Source organism: Euphorbia lathyris, chromosome 6, assembly GCF_963576675.1.
Source record: "Euphorbia lathyris chromosome 6, ddEupLath1.1, whole genome shotgun sequence".
Classification (NCBI taxonomy): domain Eukaryota; kingdom Viridiplantae; phylum Streptophyta; class Magnoliopsida; order Malpighiales; family Euphorbiaceae; genus Euphorbia; species Euphorbia lathyris.
In genome coordinates, this window is record NC_088915.1 from 7,658,492 (window position 1) to 7,681,842 (window position 23,351).

At 36.0% G+C, this 23,351-nt stretch overlaps 1 long non-coding RNA gene across 1 annotated transcript; it reads left to right on the plus strand.

Moving 5' to 3' along the window:
- Positions 1–2,302: 2,302 nt before the first annotated feature.
- Positions 2,303–8,244, plus strand: LOC136233846 (uncharacterized). The gene is made up of 2 exons (XR_010690949.1): positions 2,303–2,999; positions 8,081–8,244. It is a non-coding gene; the product is annotated as an uncharacterized lncRNA (long non-coding RNA).
- The last annotated feature ends 15,107 nt before the right edge of the window (positions 8,245–23,351 follow it).

Sequence of the window (23,351 nt, forward strand, 5' to 3'; positions counted from 1 at the left end):
ATTAATAATTAAGTTTGATGATATGACTTAGTTGTAATTTTAAGGTTAATCATGATATTCATGTAATTTAATTGAACTAAAAACTCAACTCAAAAGCTTTCTATAAACATGACATGTTATCAAAATATAAAAAAAACATCATGTAATGTACGTGGTCTCTTATAATTCTTTTTTAATTTTTTTTATTAGTATAAATATTTTAAATGCAAATATTATTCAATTATTAGTTATATACTACCTCCGTTTCATATTACATGTCTTTCTAGAGATTTTTTTTTGTTTCATATTACATATCGTTTTATATGATCAGTACACGTTAAGTCATCTTTTTTTTTCTGCTATAAAACGCAGGTTTACAGAAATTAATTAGAATAATGGACTTATTATAGAACAAATAAATATTGAAATCAATGAATAAGAGGCAATAATATCTTTTTTGCAATATCCTTAATTTCTATAAAACTTTCTAAAAAGACATGTGATATGAAACGGAGGGAGTACTATTTATAAATTAAACTAATAAAATATAAATAAATTTAATAATATAATTATTTATTTTCAAAAAACTTTACTTTCAATAAAAAAATTCAACTCTGTTTTACTCTTAATTTTAGAAATTATCAAATCTAATTGACTATAATATAAAATTAAACGTGAAAATAGATAAATTTGTAGTTTTTCTTGAATAGAGAAACTGAAAATTATTAGTTGTAAAGATAATAACATTTAAATTGAAAAAACTATAAAAATCATATTTGTTTAAATGTGGCAATTTCATCAATATCACTAGTATAAAAGTCTTGCCTCATGGAGGATACCTAATGTTTTTACACCATTTAGGAATAAACTTATTTAATGTTTCTAAATATATATAAATAAAGTCATTGATAATAAAAGATGCAAAACTATAAAAATAAAATAAAACTATTGGTAATAAGAGATGTAAGCGCTATAGAAGATCATGAATTGCTCTATGTTTCTGAAATTAGTGTCTTATCAAAGCTCAATAAGAATTAATATGATCTTGGTGATTTAATTTTATATAAATTCATAATATTATTTTTAATCAGTAAAAAAAGAATTGCACCTCAATTCTATCGGTATTGTTTAATATATATATATATATATATAAATACAAATTCTTCGAATTAATACATAATAAAATAGAAAATTTATTTATATTTCATTAATTTTTTTTAATAATTCATATTTCATTAATTTAGTTTGCAAATAATGTATCATTAATGAATTTAATAATATTTGTATTTAAAATTTGTATACTAATAAAAAAAATCCTAATATATTTTCAGCTCTCTAAGTTGTCTTAAAACTACAATTGATCCTTAAACTTCAAAAAGTTACGACTAACCATTTCAACTTACTTATTTAGAATAAATAACTCACAAACCACCCTTAAATCCAAAAAAAAAAAAACATTCAGAATAACATTACAACAGAAAAAAATCAAAATATCCGCTGCTACATCAAACTAATTTGCTAATACATCAACAACGTGATAAAAAAGAACTTACAAAATCAACAGAATGCCAATGACTGCATCACAATCTCTATCAATGAACATATTGCGGATCAGATCCATATCCCATTTGCCAACTTCTGACACTCTCTAATCCGCAGCAACAGTCGTATCTGCCCTAGACAAGGGGGCACTTTTCACATACAGTTTATCTGATAGCGGCAACCATGGGTCTGACCACACCCAAACAGTAGCACTTGACCCCACAACCCGGCGAGCTCCTGTCGCCACCACTCTGAGAGCCGCCATTATACTCCGCCATATGAAGCTTGGATTATCACCCAAGGTAGCCTCGAGGAAGGAGGAATGCGGGAAGTACCGCGCTTTGAATGCACGGTCTACTAGTGAGTCCTCAAATTCAAGTAGTCGCGAGCCTTGCATAACCAGCAATGCTAGATTAAAATTAAGGTGTTGCTATTTATCGCCCTCGTTTTACTTATCATAACCCCATATTTGACAATTTTGCTCTTCTCATTTTATTTTGAGCAAAAACTGAGAATTCTTTTTCTCTCCTGAGCAAAACCGAAATTCTAAAAAAAAGGACCCGAAAAATCCAAAAATGGATGATTTCGAAGACGAGGTAAAAAATGGACCCGAGAACTCCGAAAATGAACAATTTAGAAAAAAATACAATTTATACTCGTATTTGACATCGGCGGGAAAAAATCACGCCTGCTCTTTGGGCTTTGGCCAGATGGGAGATTCTCCCGCCTACCCAAAGGGCAGGCGAAATATTCTTCCATCTAGTAAGCGGATGACAAGTTCCGTTTTCAAATTCGAAAACAGATCTCGTGTTTTAAATGAAAATTTAATAGAAAAATGTAATTTTTTTATAAATTTACCGTAATTTCCCACCATGCCGTTTTATGATTTTTGCAAAGATTAGAAAGAGTGAGAAGTTTGTTGCGGAACCCATCTTCGTTATAAATTAAGTCATTTTATCTTCGCGGGCGGTCAACTATGGCTTCCCTTCTTCAGATACCAATTTCAATCTACCTCCTTTCCCTCATCCTTTTCTGCAAAACTCATCTATCTCTTTCCCTCACCGATCCATCTCTCGCTTCTCTATCTCAATCGGATATCCATGACGTCATACCTAAGTACGGCCTACCTCCGGGCCTGATTCCTGACAATGTAAAATCATACACGATTTCAGATTCTGGTGCCTTCGCAATTCAACTCAATACACCCTGCTATGTTCATTTTGAACTGCTCGTATACTACGATACTGAAATTAAAGGGAAGTTGAGCTACGGCGCTGTTCGTGACGTGTCTGGGATTCAGGCGAAGAAGGCGTTTCTTTGGTTACCGGTCACCGGAATTGAGGCTACTGAAAGTGATAGTATGATTCAGTTCTTCGTCGGCCCTTTATCTAAGCAATTTCCAGTTTCTCGATTTCTGGATATTCCTGCTTGTGAGAGCAAAGTTTCTCTAAGGACTCTGAACTTGGACTCGATCTGAGGTAATTCTGCTTTATCATATCTCTGGATTTAGTTAATTTTTCTATATCCTATCTCTGGAATTAGTTCAATTAGAGGTTTTGAATGTGTTTTAGGTAGCTCTACTGCTTTGATTTGTCGTTATTTCAAACATCTTCAGTTCATCACAAAGTAATTTTTTGGCAGATAATCTCTTGGATTTCATTAATTAGAATATAACAATCGAAACCTTTTTTTTTTTTTTGTCTATTCTTAGTTGAATCAATCATCAATTGGTAGAATATAGTATAGTAGGCTGGAGTATCCATCTTCAACCTGTCTTAATATCCAGAATTGGATTGAATTTGATTGGATTGTCTGACTTTTTCTGTAAGACCGAGTCGAATTGTACTTTTTACTCGTGGCTGAGTATACATCTTGAAGATTCACGAACTGAAATGCATACCAGAATAAAATATCTAGAATCGAATTGAACAGTTGACAGACTGAATTGAATTTATACGGCTGAAGATATATTTCTTGAAATAATTCAAATTCCCAATTAAACCGAACCGATCTAATCTCTATGCGATAGTGAAAGTTTACTCTTGGTTTTCTTCTTATAATGAGTAATTATATTGTGTTGTTTGGTTTGGTTCATTAGGATTTTTGGATAAAGCGGAGGGTCCATAGGTTTTTGGACCAATCCCTGCAAATATGGCTTAGGCTGCTATATTGTACCCACTTTGATGTTTAAGTATCCCTTTTGATAAACTAATGTTTTATGAATGATTAAACTTGAAATTTACCTCAATTCAGCATCTCTATTTATGAGATACCAAAAGCAGGTTCTCTGGAGAAGTAGGTTTTTGCGTTTTTATTGAAATAGATTCATGCCTTATATCAATTGGTTTAACAATATGGTATTAGAGTTTCTTACAGTCCAAAATGTTAGACATCCTCAAATGTTCAGCCCTAGCTTGAGGGAGATGTATTAAGTATTCCATATTGGCTAGCTATATAGGTAATGCGTCATTTGTAAATGTGAGGCAAGGCAACTCTTCTTTCCTATCAAGGTGCCTTTTAGGGGATTATGCACAAGTTAAGATAGTACTAGAGATTCTTAGACTAAGTAGTTGAGTGTTCAAATCGTGATAACTACTAACTCCATTTATTGATGGAACATGGTAGGATGGATTTGTGTTATACATCCTTCAAGTCTACATTTAGCTGCCGGTGACAAATCATAAACAACTATTCTTAGACCCTACTTATCAAATTAGAGTTTTAGATTAATTAGCCTGTTTATATGGTATTGGAATCTCTTAGACCAAATGAAGAGTTGAAATCAATGAATAGATTCTTATTATGGTCCCTCAACTATGCTTTTATTTTCTATTAATATAGAAGTTCTTGAGGGCGAGCCTTGGCGCAACGGTAAACGTTGTTGTCGTGTGACCAAGAGGTCACGGGTTCGAGTCTTAGGAGCGGCCTTAAACTGCTTTCCTTTCCTAAGCTTTCCTTTCCTTAAACTGCACCTTAAGCTACAATCAATTAACTAATCTTGAAGAATAGAAAGAGAATTGTAGTGAAAACTAGCAAATGAATTCTGGTTACAGATGCTGTTATATAGTCAGTATTATTGACTAATCAACTACCTAATCTTGAAGTAACATCAAACTAACATGGTTTACCAACTAACTATAGTTACATTAAGGGGAGGTTTGTTTGCTTATTTTTCTCCTCTTGTTTGCCTTTTCATATTAAAAATGAGAAATGTAAGTGTTTGGTTTGTTCGACTTTTACAGCAAACCAAATGGCTCCTAAATATAACTAGTCGATATTCCCTACATAGATAAATGGATTTACTTCATCGCTTGATCGCATCTTAGTGCTTGTTTGGTTCTTCTTTTTATAGCTCATTTTTGTTCTTTTACTCCAAGTAGTAAATTGAGAAAACTGAGTGTTTGGTTAGGATTGTGAAACAGCCGCTAGTAGCTATTTTAGAAAGAAAATCAGCTAACATCTAGTAGCTATCGGAAAACAACAAACGGTGAACAACAACAATTGAACCAAACTAGCCGTCAACCTTAGTAACTAAAGAATGCACTCACTTTGAGAACTTGCAGCATGTTGCAAATAAGGCATATTGACCTATTTGTAACATTTCGACTCTGACCTATCCAAATTAAATTAAATTAGTCCAATTTAGATGGAATCTTCTTACCCTGTCTAAATTGAACAAAAAAGTATTACTTTCAGTTTAGTCGGTGTTAAAAGATTTTGTATAAATTGGATCAATGATTCTTAATTTGATAAGCTAGGGACCAAATGTTTCGTTTTGATAGTATAAAAAAAAGGGCGGCCCGGTCGCATTACGCGTCCCCGCTGAGCGAGGGTCCGGGGAGGGGTCCCACCACAAGGGTGTATTGGGGGCAAGCCTTCCCTTGCCAATTTAATTGGCAAGAGGCCGCTCCTAAGACTCGAACCCGTGACCTCTGGTCACACGGCAACAACGTTTTACCGTTGCGCCAAGGTTCGTTTTGATAGTATATAAGGATAATTTTGTAAACAATATTTTATACCCTCCTAAACATTACAATTTAGAGGGTTAGAAATTGGAGGATATTTAACTTTATGAACCGTTATAAACAGTTACCTTCCTTCTTTCGTTCCTCCAAAGTAAGAGTTGTTCATTACCTTTCAAAATGTTTCATTTATGAACCCTTTCAAACCCTCATTCCCATAGTTATTGAAGGCCTAAGGTGCACGGTGTAAGGGGTTGTGGAGCCTTGGCGTAAGGCGCCGGTGCGTGCCTGAACAACACAAGGCGCATTAAAAGAATAAAATTATATAGAACCACCATAATAAAAAAAAAGGGTGGCCCGATGTACTACGCGTCCCCGCTAAGCGAGGGTCCGGGGAGGGATCCCACGAAAAGGGTGTAGTGGGCAAGCCTTCCCCTGCCAATTTTTGGCAAGAGGCCGCTCCTTAAGACTCGAACCCGTGACCTCTCGGTCACATACCGTTGCGCCAAGGCTCGCCCTCTATATAGAACCACCATAAATGATAATATTTAAAATATAAGAAATTGTAATTAAAATCAGAACGCAAAAAATAAGAAAGCATGTCAATATTCTTGGTAATAAATTCAAAGGCAATTTATGGCATTCAGGGTCTGAATCCGGGGTGAAATCTTTCTTCATAGATACAGGAAGATATTCGTTGCTGATCTAAAAAAGATCTTATCCTGTGGGCGTTAGAGGACGTTTTTCATTCTTCACCCGGTCCTTAGTAGCTCAATTCAAAGGCAAAGTAACCTAAGATTTACAATCCTATTAATAACTATTCTCATTCCAAACAGAGCCTTAGAATTACAATCCTAAGATTTGTAATGAAGATTGCTGTAAGTTGTCTTTAACATAGAAGTCTAGAGGGTTTTAGGTTGAAAGTTATTTCTAGTAATTGCAGAAATATTCCTTTTTAGCAGCATGTACATGCTGGAGTTCATAGCTTTATATTGTCTTTAGAGTGCATAATTAACTGCAAGTCAAAAGATGGGAGTGCTAATTGATAGATATTTTGTTTTTGAAAGCGCTAATTGATTGATATTAGTTGATTTTTCCTTTCAAAATAGTTGTCTCAATCTCAACTAAACATTAACTAGGCTTCATACCTCCCTAACTCCCTCTAGGGTGGCCCGGTGCACTGGTGGGTGTATTGGGGGCAGGCCTTCCCTACTATTTTTTTTTTTTTTTTTTTGGCAAGAGGCCGCTTCTAAGACTGGAACTCGTGATCGCCCAGTTACACGACAACAACGCTTACCGTTGTGCCAAGGGTCGCCCTCCTCTAACTCCCTCTACTTGTTCAAAAAAATTCAATCGCCCCTTGTACGTTTAAAATATTCAATTTACCCCTCAAGTCGTTTAAAGTGACTAACTAACCTCTAAAATCCACGTGGCGGAGTAAGGAGAGATTTTGGAAAAGTTGAAATGTGCACATTTTAAGCAAGTTCAAAAAACTAATAAATCATTTTAAGAAAGTTTAGGGAGCTAATAGATACCTTTTAGAGAGTTAATCGGTCACTTTAAGCAAGTTCAGAGGGCAAACAGAACTTTTTCAAGTGAATGAGACATTTGGCTTTTTTGATAAGTACAAGGTGCTAAAGATGTATTAAGCCTTGTATCTACTATTTATTTGTAGTAAAATAACAAAAAAGAGATACAAAGAGGAGAACCAAATCATAGCACTAATTATAATTGGGATAAGGTACTAAAATAGCCTATGGTTTTTGGAAAAGTATCAATTTAGACTTCACGTATAAAATAGCACTAGTATAGGCTTAACGTTTAAAAAAAGGTACCAATTTAGGTTTTGATAACAAAACGTGACACATTATTCATATTACTCCGTTAAGTTCTATCAATTGTACGTGGAGACAGAAATAATATGAATTGCGTGTCACGTTCCGTCATTGAGACCTAAATTGGTACCTTTTCTAAACGTTAAACCTATATTAGTACTATTTTATACGTGGAGTCTAAATTGATACTTCTTCAAAAACTGTAGGCCTATTTTGGTACCTTATCATCCTATTATAATTAAGTTCAAAATAAGGGTAATATTACACCTATAGATCGTGAACTTCACACTTACTTACATTATGGCCTTGAACTTCAAAATAGAACTTACTTTCATTATGGCCTTGAACTTCAAAATAGAACATTATGGCTCCTCAATTTTACACTATACCATCATAATGATCCATTTACTGTTGACTAAGTCAAATGATCGATAACGACCTCAAAATTGAAAAGTTCTAGAATTAAAGTTGTTTAGAACTAGATTTCTCATGGAACCGTCATTCTCGATTTTTCAAATTACTATTTTCAGAGCATTCTCTCTAAACAATCAATTTTTTTCCCCAACTAAACAATACCTAAGTTCAAGAATTAAAACAGTTTAAAATAGCATTTTCATCATATCTATAATGGAAAGTTACATAATATTAAAGTCGGCATCTCGATAAACGGTAAAATAAGTCATTAAAGTTGACGGACTATAATGTACAGTTTTGAAGTTGGGGGCATAGAATCCAGTCTAATGCACTATTTCATTATTGCAGGTGGTATTGTGGTTTTACCAAGTGATGGATACATCTTCTGTGAATAAAAGCAAAGCAAATAGTTGTATGTATTTCAATGTATTTATCATTTCCAAAACCATTCAATTAATCTTTCTATGTAATTATCATCATTTGTTATATGTGATTACGAATGTATATATATATATATATATATAGACACACACACACACGGCCCTTTCAGGGCGGATGCAGAATAAAGTTATTTGGTAGGTCAAAATTTTAAAGGGGAATGTTGGCTGGGCTAATGGGCCGAGTTGGATTTTGATGGCCCTCAAAATCTTTCACCCACCATATTAAAATGTATTTTTAGACTGATGAGGCTAAGGCCTTTCTAACCATAATGTTGGTCCGCCTTTGGTTCTCTCCTGGTGATTTCAAACATATTGTGTCTGCAAATGCATGCACATTAGTCTAGATTGTGGAAGATATTATTAATTGTTACAAAATTGAAAGGGGTTGCAGAATGGAGAAGGAAGGGGGAAAGAGGTTGGAGACATCGAGAAATTAATAGGAGATTAGGTACTCCGTGTCAAATGGAAGACAATCTGCATATCTTTTTACTAAAGAATCTAATTTCGAGAATTAGTGGGTCCACATGAGGCCATGTCAACAATGGAGTTGATGTGACAACATCTAGTTGGACGGAACCGGTACTGATACCGTCCTTTCCTTTGTAAGAGGCTCATGTAATTGTAAATTATCTTCATTTTTGCGTATATATCAGTTTTTGATGCTAATTCATGTCATTTCGTACCAAAATGATAAAAATGGCAAATATTTAAAGTTGAAATTAATATCCAAAATTTATTTTAGGAAAAAATGATTCTCGTAGGCAAAAAAATTTACAATGGTCCGAGACTAATTGGTCTTTGGCTAATCATAAGATGACATGCTAATTTGACGTGTCACTTTTTGAATGGTCCTAAACCAATTGATTCCGATGATAAGCCTCATTTGAAGGATACTATTTTCCTAAACTTCCCTTTCCTTAAATTGCACCTTAAGCTACAATCAATTAACTAATCTTGAAAAATAGAAAATGATTGTAGTGAAAACGGACAAATGAATTCTATAATGTTGTTATATGATCAAGGGTAAATAATTTATTAGTCCTCGTCTGTTTACGTAACACAGTGTTTAGTTTCTTATTTTAAAAAACACATTATAAAATCTCTATCTTTTAACAATATTAACCATTTGGTCATTCTATCTAGTTTTTTTTTTTAGATTTTTAACTGAATATATCTTATCTTTCAAGATTGCCGTAGTAGATGTTACTATGTTATTTTTTGTCTGTTTGTTTATGCCAAATATAACGATTAAAAATCTTTAAAAAAAATAAACAGAATGACCAAATGGTTAAAATTGATAAAAGATTGAAATCTTATAATGTATTTATTAAAATAAGAGAACTAAATAGTGTGCAAGGAAAAAACCGAAAACTAATAAATTATTTCCTTCTATAATCAGCTAAGTAATCTTGAAGTAACAGCAAAATAACTTGGTTTACCAGATAACTATTGTTATATTAAGTATAACTAACCAAAATTCTCTTTAGAAATAAATAGATTTATTTGACCACATCTTAATGCTCGTTTAGTTCTTCTTTTTATAACTCATTTTTGTTCTTTTACTCTAAACAGTAAATCGTGTAAAATTGAGTGCTTGGTTAGGATTGTAAAGGAGCAAAGTACCGTCTAAGTTAAAAGAAAAGCAACAAGTTAGATTCCTATTGTTAAAAAAACAAAAGACGGTTCTTTCAAACTCTTTCTATTCGGAATATGATAAACATGAAAAATAAGTAAAACGAATACATTGATGACTAGTCTCTAATTAAAACTGAAATATAAGTCAACTATTTCTAACCAAATTACATGTCATTTGGCTAATGGACATAATCACAAAATAATTAATATTGGGTGGCCAATATTCTTAACTACTACAATTGCATCGGCGAAACCAAACTCTCAACATATGGAGATACAAAAGCATAGTAAGAACACTTCTCATCGTATGTAATCTTATGGCCCTGAACTATAACAGGCTTGAAGTTACCATCATGTAGATCAAATTTTCTAAGTTGACATTTCCATGTGAGGTACAACATTTCAGCATTCAATATAAAGCTTGAGTAATAAAAGCAAAAAGGGAGAGTAAAATTAAAACTGAAAATTTTGTTCCATGTGCTTTCCATCCCACAATATTTTTTGAGGACCCATATTTCATGTTGTTCTTCGATATGACCGGAAATTGCAATAGACTCCTTGTAGTGAATCAATGATAGACGAGTGAAGCTTTTGGAAGGCAAATTCATATAATTCAAACTTTCTTCAGCCAAATCAAAATATACTAAACATGTCGGATATTCATCAATGTATTCAAAATCATCTTCTTCTACTGCTTCTTCATAGTGACACACTTCTGAAACCCAGTGGATACCATTATTAGCATAAAGAAACCTTGAAATAAAACTAGCGATCAATTCTGGTTTGGTTATTTTCTTGATTTTCCATGAGCTGCTTTTGAATGAAAATATTTCAACTATAACGCAAACTTCATCAACGGAGCGTTTGTCATTTATAATCTTGTAATCATCAGAGGTAGAATCGTAACCGATTGCAACATTATGAGCATCTGCAATCAATTGGGATTGTATTATCTTATACTCAGTTGGGAGTGATGGATTCCATATGAGTATCTTCTGATCTTTAAGGATAACGGAGCATATTAATCCATCACAAGAGTTAGAAACGCAGACATGAACGTCCTTCCATGACCAAAAAAAGACTTAAATGGAAAATCAAATTCTTTAGCATGTATAATGCCATCAGAATCTTCTTTATACATAACACAAGGATAGGATGCACACATATAAGGAATAAGAAAGCCAAGGAAATTATTGTGTTGATTGTAACGGGCAACACGAGCAAGATTTAGATGTTTCTTTATGAAATCATGAGAGTTTATAATGGAATACCAAGCTGTCTTGAATCTCAAAAGAGATTTCACTGGCAATCTCAACAGAATTTCCGTTACAATCTCCTCCGGCATAAATTCCACCACAACATCTTGTTCTGGATTTCTCCTTTTTTTATCCATAAATTCCACCACAGCATCTTGTTCTGGATTTCTCCTTTTTTTATCCATTAGAAGGTGAACAGATAGTTGTTGCGAAGTTCTGATAGCATAGAAGAAGAATAAACAATCAAAATTTTAGGAGTTAAAACTCTAATTAAAAGCATCTAATTAATGGCTTGATTGGATGAAGGGTAGGGAAGGGTTAATAAAGGAAGGGTAGAGAAGGGTAAGGAAAGGGAAGGAAGGGTAATTTCTAACCCTTCCAAACTCACCAAATTGGAGGGTTGAAAATTGGATGAAATTTCTTAGAAAAAAACCCACCAAACTTTACCCTTCTAATTTTTAACCCTTCCAAACTCACCAAACTTTCTAACCCTTCCAAACTCACCAAACTTTACCCTTCTAATTTTTTTTTGTTCCAAACATGGGTTTGTAGAAACCCTTGCTAATCCTTCCCTCCCAAAAGGTTTCTATAAACCCTTGTCTAATCCTTCCCTCCCAAAAGGTTTCTATAAACCCTTGCTAACACTTCCTTTATAAACCCTCCATTCAATCAAGCCCTAAAAGTTCGGTATGTATAACAGTGTTTCAAGAGTTAAAACTCTAATTAAAAGCATTAAAAAAAGAACTTATAATCTAATTAAACATCAATTTAAATTAGTAATTGCCTGCAGTATTGTTTGCGGCGGAATAGATTCAAGCGTCCGCCGACTTTAACCCTAGACTGTAATCTCCGGCCGCCCTTTTCTTTGCTTTTCTAAGCTACTTAAATACACATAACATGGATTCAAAGAAACTCAGTGTAATTTAATAACTGTAATAAGAAATCACGAAATCATTGAGATCTGGAAAAACTCAGCACAATCTACAGAGATTACCTAAGAGAAAAGCATACCTTGAAGAAGATAGATAGCTCGACGCAGGTCAATTGGAGAGCTTCAGCGGCGGTAGGTCAGCGGTGGTCGGAGTTATTTAAAGGTGTTGGCCGTTTCGAAATTGGGAATTGGGTTTGAACACTACGGCGCAAAAATACATAACTTATAAAGCTTTGAAATACAAAACTTAGTGTTTAACTAGGATTATTGATTCAATTATAAAAGAAAAAAGATTATTGATTCAAAAAAAAAAAAAATTTATGGATTAAAGTGCAAAAATACCCCTAACGTTGTGGGCCATGAGCAATTTTATCCCTAACATCTAAAATGATACAATTTTATCACAAACGATTTGTAGCCAAGAGCAATTTTATCCCTAAAGTTAATAATTTTGGTCACTTTCAGACACTATTATAAAACACAACTATTTTTGTTCCTTATTTTACACAAATTGCATATCAATTCGTTCTAAAAAAGGATTTCATGTTTTTTTGTAATTTAATAATAGAATTTGAGATTAATATTTATAAATTCGTTGAATTTTTTTTGTCTTATTCGTACAAAATACAATATGTTTTTTTTCACATTCCAACATATGTTTGTGATTTGTTACTGATAGAATGACGCACATGTGAAGCGTAGATGATAAGATTTATGACTGAGCAGACAGTTTGATAGATTATTTCTCAAATTGATCCAAATTATCAATCTTAGGGGTAAAATTGCCTTTGACTATAAATATTAGGGGTCAAATTGTACAATTTTAGACGTTAGTGGTAAAATTGCTCCTCACCTAAAATGTTAGGAGTTTTTTTTGCACCTTAACCCTAGGATTATGAATAAATTTAAAATGGGAAAATTACAAAACTAGGTCAAATGGGAAGCTCATTTACATATTAAACCCATTTACTCAATCTACTACATATCTAAACTGTTTTGTGTAACTTTCCCATAATACCCTCAATCTTTCATCTTCCTCTTCCTCTTCCTCCTCCTTACGGTTTCCTCTTCACCCAAAATGGCTCATCCTCCTTCCACAGAGATCTAACCTGCAAAATCCGTTGTTGTTTGACGGCGTTCTCCAGCAACTTCTACTCCGGTGAGAGAAAAGGGAAGCGAACGGCGGTAGAGGAAAAACGAGAGGGCGATTTTAGAGCGAACGACGGTGAGAGAAGGTGAACGACGGTAGAAGAAGGTGAACAGTGAGAGCAAAGAAGAGGAAGAATGCGAACAGACGGTAGAAGAAGGTGAACAGTGAGAGAAAAGACGAGGAAGAAGGCGAACAACAGAGAAAATGGAAGAAAGAGGGCGATTTTAGAGCGAACGACAACCTCGTTCCGTGAGGCGGAAGATTGGAAAACGCAGATAAAATGCCTAATTCTATAAATCTCACTGAATTATTGTTGGTGTATTCATCTATGTTCTGATTATTTTGTTAAATAATGTTAGAATCCGTTGTTATTTGTCATTGTTTGTTATATACCACTTAGCGAATTTTGTTAAAAACACATCCAGACTTCGCATATGCTAACTAAAATCATCAACTAAACCAAACATTCATTTCGCAGGCTTCGCATATGCTAACTAAAATCTTCAACTAAACCAAACAATCGCTTTGCATATGCTAACTAAAATCATAAACTAAACCAAACATTAGCTTCGCAGACTTCGCAGACTTCGCATATTTAGCTTCGCAGGGTTCGCATATGCTAACTAAAATCATCAACTAAACCAAACATTAGCTTCGCAGGGTTCGCAGGCTTCGCATATTTAGCTTCGCAAGGTTCGCGTATGCTAACCTCTGCGAAGTCAGACGGGAGGAAGACAACCGCGCGTAAATATTGAGGGTATTATAGGAAAGTCACACAAAATCAGTCTAGATATGTAGTAAGTTGAGTAAATGAGTTAAATATGTAAATGGGCTTCCCATTTGACCTAGTTTTGTAATTTTCCCATTTAAAATAGGCTTAATGCTCCCCCAACCTCCTTAACTTGTCCAAATTGGTCATTTTATCCCTTCAACTCAGCGAATGTCCTATTTACCCCCTTAACTCCATAAAAGTGGTATTTCTCACCCCCTCAAGTTATCCATTTATCTCCCCAACTTATAGAATGTCCTATTTACCCCCTCAACTCCATAAAAGTGGTATTTCTCACCCCATTACAATCGGTTATCGAGGCCTAAATTGATACCATTTTTTAAGAGTTTTACTATTTACCGCCCTTAAATTACTTATCACCGCTTTCATTGGACAATTTTACCCTTGGCATAATTTTTTTTTTCAAAACTGGCAAAAAAAATTTGAGAGAAAATTCAAACTTTGGCCTAAACGGATGCGGCATACCGTCCGACCCATGACGGGAACGGATGGCGCATCCGCCCCCACCATGGTTGGGGCGGATGCGGCATCCGTTCCCGCCATGGATCGGGCGAGATGCTGCATCCGTTCCCGCCATGGGGCGGGCGGGATGATGCATCCGTTTAGGCCAAATTTTGAAATGTGCAAAATTGTAAAATTTTAGTGACGAAAAATGAAAAATTCTCCTATTTTTGTGATGAAAAAATACAAAATCGTCATGAAAAATATGTATTATTTTCATGAGTTCTTTGATAAAAATATGTAAATTTTAATGTTTCCGACTCGTAATCATCCATTTTCGGGGTTCAGATTGTCACACATCAATTATTTTCATAATTTCAATTATTGTTGTTCGGGTTTATGATTTTGGAGAGAGAATTTCCAGTTTTTGATCAAAATTATGAGAAGGACAAAAAAGTCCCAAAAGCGGTGATAAGTAATTTGGGGGCGATATTTAGCAGTTTATTTTTTTAAACGTAAACATATATTTGTGCTATTTTGTACGTGGAACCTAAATTGATATTTCTCCAAAAAACCATAGACATATTTTGGTACCTTATCCCTACATATACTATCTTTAACTTGTTTATATTATTTGTACCTTTTATTCATTCTTTCTCTTTTTTAGTTAGTTAAATTTTGATTACCTAACTATTGTAATATAATATTATTGTAATAAAGACATGAAGGATCAATATAATTATCAAATTAAAATAAAATAAAAAGTTGATATTAAAAAAAACATATTTTCAAACTCATTTGAATACGTCCTATTAATTTTGCACTATAAAGTTGTAAGAAATACCACTTTTATGGAGTTAAGGGGGGTAAATAGAACATTTGATAAGTTGGGGAGGGGTAAAATGACAAATTTGGACAAGTTAAGGGGGTGAGAAATACCATTTTTATAGATTTAAGGGGGTAAATAGGACATTTGATGAGTTGGAGGGGTAAAATGACCAATTTGGACAAGTTAAGGGGGTTGGAGTAGCATTAGGCCTTTAAAATAATGTTTGGTCATTTGATCCCTGATCTATTATTTGGTCAGATTTGGCTCTTGATCTATTTCAATTGGTAAAATTTCACCCAATTTATATTAAAACTTAACCGAAATCATTGATAATAATATTTTGAAACTCGAACTTAATAGATTTTAGTTTATGATTTGTTTTCTTATTTTTTCATTTTTTTCATCTAATTAATTATTTCCACATAATGTGTAAAAACACTTTAAGAAATATCACGTGTCAAGTTCAGATGTTAAAATATTATTACTGGTCAATGATATGACGATTCCGTTAAGTATTCACACAAAGTGGGTGAAATTTCACTAATAAGGATAAATTATGGGCCAAATGTGACCAAATAGTGGATTAGGAGTGAAATGATAAAATTTTGAATATATCAAGGGCCAAATAATACTTTAAACCTTATTAATATCACAACCGGTATGATAAATAACTCTAAATAAGCCTTCTTGTTTTTTTTTTTTTGATGTAAAATGTGAGATTTGAATCGCGACCTTTTGTTTTTCAATATTAAGTAATACCACTAAGCTGTTATATTTTTATTGATTAATGTTCAACTTGTTCGATTTTTAAATTTATAATAATATTTTTTTTTATTTATTGATTCTTAATGGATAAGGGTACTGACGAGTTAAATGAGACGGATATGAGATGCAAAAAGTATACTCGTTAACGTAATGAGACGAGTACTGTTAAGTAAAAAATAAACGAGTGAGGGCTTGACATTGACAGTACCCACGGGTACCCTATCCGTTGTCATCACTAATTGTGTGATAAATAATTAATACTAATAGAACTAAGGCTGAGCCTGGATCCTGGAAATTGTTGAACCAAACCGAATATCCGAAAGAAAAAAGATCCAGAATTAGATTAAATTGTTGACTTTTTTCTATAAGACCGAACCGAATTGTACCATTGACTTAATTAGGTACAATTCTTGAGATTATCAAATTTTCTAATATTACTGAGTAAATATGTTGGAGATTCTAGAACGAGACCGAATATCCAGAAAAAAAGATCCAGAATTGGATTGTACCGTTGACTTTTTCGTTAGAACCGGACCGAATTGTACCGTTGACTTTAGGAGATATAATTAATAGTAATAGAACTGTTTTGGGTGTCAAAGCCGATAAGTAAGTCATAATCGGATTGGGTGATTTATACATTATACACAAAAATAATAATTATTGTCTCCATAGATCGTGTTGTCGTGTCTGAAATTGACATCGGAATCACAAATACATAGGGTTCTTCTTGAATCGAATCATAGTTGTTTCATCTTTCTGCAATTTCTTCCCCCAATTCTAAATCCAATGTCCAGAAATAATGACATTCCAACAGAACACTTGCTTTTATAGCATTTGGTTTTGTCAAATGTCTTATGTTTCTCAAAGGGAGAATGTATAAAAATACCCCCAATATTTACAGTAAGGAGCAATTTTATCTCTAACATTGGCAGTTAAGAGCAATTTTATCTCTAATGTTGGCAAGTTGAGTCAACGTCAGACATAATTCATCAAATTGTCTTCTCGATCATGAATCTTGTCATCTACCATTCATAGTGCATCATTTTATCACTCATTAGTAACAGATCATAAACATATGATTAGACGTGAAAAAAATTAAAAAAAAATATTTCGATGAATTTATAAATAGGGTTAATTACAAATAACTACCATGTGGTTTGGCCGATTTCCAGACCGGTATCTGTGGTATTTTTTTTTTTTTGCAAACACAACTCTACGGTTGCAAGATTTTACATGTTTTTTTATTTTACCAAATTTGACCCATAACGATCTCAAAATAAAAAAAATCAAGAATTAAAGTTGTTTAGTATCATATTTACTATGGAATCATATTTTTTATTTTTCAAAATCATCATTTTTTGAGTTATCTCTCTCTAAACATTATCTTTCTCTCTCGTAAAAACAACACCTAAATGACCTCAAACCTAAAAAGTTGAAGAATTAAAGCTGCTTAAAATAACATTTAACTCTTGAAAATTTTCATTTCGATATCGTTATCGACCAAATTCTGACAAAGTGAACTCCAATGCAAAAGTTTGCAAACAACAGAATCGTATTTGCAAAATTTTGCAAACCACGGGGTTGCGTTTGTAAAAAAAGAAACAAATGGTACCAGTCTGCAAATCCGCAATACCATAGGGTATTTTTTTTTTTTTTGGTAGAAAAGGAAAGGAAAGCAAAGCAAAACAAGCAACTACACCGGGATTAGCCTAGGAAAGCTAACCCCAATCCTATCCTCTAAAAGAAGAGGAGAAAGAGCGATAGGGGGACGGTAAGGGTAGAAACACCTAACACCCCCTCATGGCCTGCCGCCGCCAAGTGATCTGCAACACGGTTCTGCTCCCGGAAAATGTGGCTGAACTCAAGGATATCAAATGAGGGGCTAAGCCTCTTAATAGCTTTAATAAGGTTGCGGCTATGAAGACCCATGGCATGACTACCCAAAATCATATTGATGGCCTCCAAGTTATCTGACTCCACAGAAAGCCTCTTAACACCCAGCCTAGTCGCCAGCTGGATCCCAGAGAGAATGCCCCAGAGCTCCGCAGAAAAGGAAGAACCCAAACCCAAATTCTGGGTAAACCCAGAAAGCCAAGCGCCTCCCGCATCCCTAAGAACGCCTCCGGCAGCAATCTTACCATTATTGAGGCAAGAACCATCAGTATTCAACTTCACAACCCCCTCTCTCGGCCTGCTCCAGCTCACGAGGTGGACATCACTACTCGGGGAAGATCTGGCAAGGGACTCACCTTTGAAACTATCAATAATAGAGGAGAGTTTCTTCAAGAAGAACTCAGCTAAGTTAGGCAAAAGCACAACTTTATTATCAAAAATCTCCTCGTTCCTCCATTTCCACACTTGATGACAGATAATGGCAAAGAAAATGTCCCCATGCTCCATATAAGACAATAACTTTCCCCTAATACCATTTGAGAACCAATCGTTCACAAAATGGGACATGAAGGAAGAAAAGTATGATGAGGGAGAATTTTCTTCCAAACCTCTTCACTCTTAGGGCAATCCCTAAGAGCGTGGCACAACGATTCAACATGGCCTCTACATCTACCGCAAGCTCCAGAGGTCGCCAAATGCCTTCTGTATCTATCTGAGTTAGTAAGTAATCTGTCTTTAACGCCCAACCACAAGAAGCTCCTCATGCGGTAGGGGATTTTAAGGGACCAAATGGTCTTCCAAATATCCGAGGGATTATCAGTCCTGTTAAGGGAAAAAGCTTCAAAGGCAGATTTGCAAGAATAGACTCTATTGTTAGTCAGCGCCCAGCAATGCTTATCCATGTCTTCCTCTTGATTACTCACCTTCACTCCTCTAATTCTAAGGAGAGTCTCAAGGCTAAAGAAAGAATCAAATTTAGGCCAAACCCAGTCCCCTTCAGAGTCCACCACATCGGCTAACCTCTAGTTTTGGATCTCACTAGGCGCGCGCGGGGGGGGGGGGGGGGAGTGCACACATCCACTAAAGGTTTATCCCCAATCCAGGTATCAAACCAGAAGCTTATGGACTTACCATTACCCACATCCAGACCAACCCCCGAGCAAAACTCAGCAAAAACGGCGCTAAGCCCTTTCCAGAGGAAGGAACAATTGATAACTCTCTCTTTCGGGCCCCCAAAGATCTTATCTTTTCGATACTTACCACAAAGAAGGCGAACCTAGAGAGAGGAGGGGCATTGCCACATACGCCAAAGGAGTTTCATTAATAAAACTTTATTATTATCCTTAGCTCTCCTAATGCCCAAACCCCCTGAATCTTTGGGCTGACAAACCTCACTCCAAGGCACCAGGTGGATCTTTCTTCCCTCCGCAGCTTCCCCCCACAGGAACCTTCGGTTAATCTTATCAAGATCATTAAGCACAGGATTCGGAAGCTGACAAGCCTGCATGATGTGGTTGGGAGCAGCGGAATTCACAGATTGAATTAAAGTCAGACGGCCAGCGAGGGAGAGAGTCTTGGCTTTCCACGTGGCACACCTCGTATTGGCTTTATCCAAAGTATCTTTAAAAGAAACTTTAGACACTCTCTCACTATGGAGAGGAATACCCAGATACTTCCCAAGAGAATTAGTAAGAGGAATACCAGACAAATCACTTAATCTTTTACAAATTCTCGGATTCATATTCTTAGATCACATCATCCTAGATTTCTGGATATTAAGTCTCTGACCAGAGGCCGAACAAAAACAATCCAGAATATCCATAATGACACTCAACTGCTCCTCATTACCTTCAAGAAAGATAAGGACATCGTCCGCAAAGAATAAGTGGGTCACCTGGGGACAGAAACTGTTGATGGCCACCGGGTGGAAACTCCCAATATCAATGGCATCTTGAATAAGGTGGGACAGCCTCTCCATAGCAATAACGAAAAGGAAGGGACTCATAGGATCACCCTGACGGATGCCCCGACCCGGAGAGAACTCCTCCGACATATCCCCATTCACCATAACCTGAAACACAGGAGAAGTAATACAAACCTTAATAAGATTTCTCCAACTGTCCGGGATCCTAGCTCTCTCCAGACTCTCCATCAGGAAGTTCCAGTTGATGCGATCATAGGCCTTCTCCAAATCCAGCTTAAGAGCCACAATGCCTTTCTTCCCTTTCCTAATCTTCATAGTGTGCACCATTTCTTGGGCAATCACCACATTATCCATCATTTGGCTACCGGGTACAAAACTACCCTGATTCTGACAAATGATCTCCAGAAGAATGCCACGGATTCTATTAGCCACAATTTTTGTAATCGTCTTGTAAAGAACATTACAAAGACTGATGGGTCTCATATGCAAAAAGGAAGAAGGCTTATCAATTTTAGGAATAAGGACCAGGAGAGTTCTATTAACCAGCTCAATATCCTTAGACCCATTGAACACACCTATGATAAACTCATAGATACCCTCCTTCACAACACCCTAGTGCTTGTGGTAGAAGCCAGCTGGAAGACCATCAATACCAGGCGCTTTAGACGCCCCAATGCTGAAGATGGCATGGTCAATCTCTTTTTGGGAAATAGGAAGAAAGGCACTTTGACTGATATCCACACTGATCAAAGGAAAGGTAGCAATAGAGTGAGCCCTCTCCAGCTGAACAGGATCCTCTTTGAAAAGCTCCTTATAGAACTCCAGAGCCAAATTCCGAATCACCTCATCTTCATACACCCACTCCCCATCAGAATCTTTGATAGCCTCAATTCTATTCCTCTGCCGCCTGATCATAGTAGACAGATGGAAGTACCTGGTATTACGATCCCCATCCCTAATCCAGGATTTCCTAAACTTCTGGAACCAGAGAAGCTCCTCCTGCCTAAGCACAGCTTCCAGCTCCTTCTGAAGGGTTCTAATGAGGCCATCTAAACTGTGATCAAACCTCACATCCAACCTACGTTGAACGCCCTCCATCCTTTTTAACAACTTATTCTTTCTTCTAATAATGTGCCCAAATACATTCTTATTCCAACCATGCACCTTCTTCCTGAACCCTTCAGAAGCTTGCAGGACATTCGAATGAGGTTTCCAATTATCTTGGACGAACTCCTTAAACTTAGGATTAGGGGTGAGCAAAATAACCGGTAACCGATTACCAAACCGATAACCGAATCGAAATCTTAGTTTGGTTCGGTTATTTTAACATTCTGGTTCGGTTCGGTTTTAATTTTAGCCTAATTTGGTAATCAGTTATCGGTTCGGTTATTGAAAAAAAATATCGGTATAACCGATAACCGAACCGAACTTCATATATACATATAAAAAAATATAATTTTATCTTTATATATATATATAAATAAAAAGTCCAACCCTAAAAAATACACTTTTATCTTTGTATATATATATTTTGGTTTAGTAGCCTTTAATTTATTCAATTGTAACTTTTGTACAAGAATATTATTTGAAAACTAATTAAATAAAAATATACAAAAAATTAAATATTTTGAGTTTTCGGTTATTCGGTCGGTAACCGAACCGAACCGAAAATTTTCGGTTAAATCAAATTCGGTTACCAAACTTATTCGGTTCGGTTCGATTATGAAAATAGAGCAAATTTTGGTTCGGTTAACCGACAGTTCGGTTCGGTTAGTAACCGAACCGATGCTCACCCCTACTTAGGATGGGACTCCCACGCCAGCTGGTACCGGAACGGTCTCTTCCCCCTAAGCCGGTTGCCTCTCAAAAGTCTAAACAAAATAGGGCAATGGTCCGAATGACGGAACGGAAGATTTAAAACAGAACACTCAGGGAAAGAAGTCAGGGCAGCCACATTAGCATAGACCTTGTCCAAACGAACAAAGGTACTATTGCGTTTCCAAGTGAATCTATGACCCGAAGCCCCCAAGTCGGAAAGCCCACATAAATCCATATTATTTTTGTGGTGAAGACATCGATTAACATAATGATTGGAACCTCCTCTCTGGTCACTCATAAGGCCGATATCATTAAAGTCTCCCGCAATAAACCAGGGCTCAGAGATGCTGCCACTCATCGAAAAGAGGATCTCCCACAGCCGTTTGCGATTAACTAAGATCGGATCAGCATACACAAGGGTAGTCAAGAAGGGAGTAATACCAGAAATGCTCACTTTACAGTGAATGAACTGCTTATCGATACTAATAACATCAAAATGAATCCGATCTGGCCTCCAGAAAAGCCAGATCCCACCAGCTCGGCCAGTAGCCTCCGATCTAACACACCTCCAGTTCTTAAACTTATTAACCACCTCATCTGCTTTCTCTCCACTAATCTTAGTTTCTAGTAAAGCAAAACATGAGGGGTTAAACTGTTTAATTAGGTCATTAATATGGATACGGGTAGCCTTGCTAGCCGCACCCCTAACATTCCAGCACAACAAGTCCATAGAAAGGAGGAGACTGACCGCACCAACCTACCTAAGCCAGGTATTTACTAGGGGCTCCTGAGAGCCTCACCGAGGTACCCGCAGGTCCCCTCTTCTCTGAAAAAGCCAAGGAATTCTGGATGCTTTTTTGTTTGCCCTTTGGCTTTTTCAAGCCAGGTTTAATAACCCCCATTGGATTCCCAATTCCAGGTCCACCAGTAAGAATAGAAGAACTACCCTCATTAGTTTCCTTCATCTTTCGGGCCGCCTGAACCAGGGGGCCCCCCTGAGCTTCATTCTTGGAAGCAAAGAGGGGATTAACAGAATCAACCACTAGCTCAGAAGACACAACAGACTCCAGACCCGGCAAACTGTGTTCCATAAGCTCATCTCCCTGGACAGGCTCATGAACGTCTTCAATAGATAGGGCACCAAACCTAGAGCCAAACCTAAGAGCTAAGCTGGTACCAGCCTCCTCCCTAGCCTTGGGGATAGGCTTCTCCTTCACACTAGGGGCAGCCATAGGCTTAGAAGGAGCGGAAATCCCCTTCTTGATAATATCAGGAGGAAGATTCTGCATAATAGGAGGCTGAGTTCTACGACGAGTAGTCCGTTTAGCTACCATCCAAGGACCGAAGTTTCCTTCATTCCCTTGGTTACCTACAGAAATACTCCCACTCTCCATAACAGTCTCCTTCAAAACACTCTCCCTTTTGGGGCAACCTTCCTGAGAATGACCATAAATGCCACAATCATAACAAATGTTATGTAAGCCTTCATATTCGATAAAGAACACCTTGTTCTGAACACAGAACTTAGATAATAAGGGTTTCGCAAGATCCACATCCACACAAACCCTAGCAAACTTGCCCCTAATGGCACCAATAGTAGTCTTATCCACATGGTGGACCTTCCCAACCATGCCTCCTATTTTGCTTAGGAATTTCTCACTATAATACTCAATGGGAAGGCCCGGAAACCTAACCCAAGTCAAAATCCTGTTAACAGTAGAATCATGGGGATTAAAATTAGGAACCC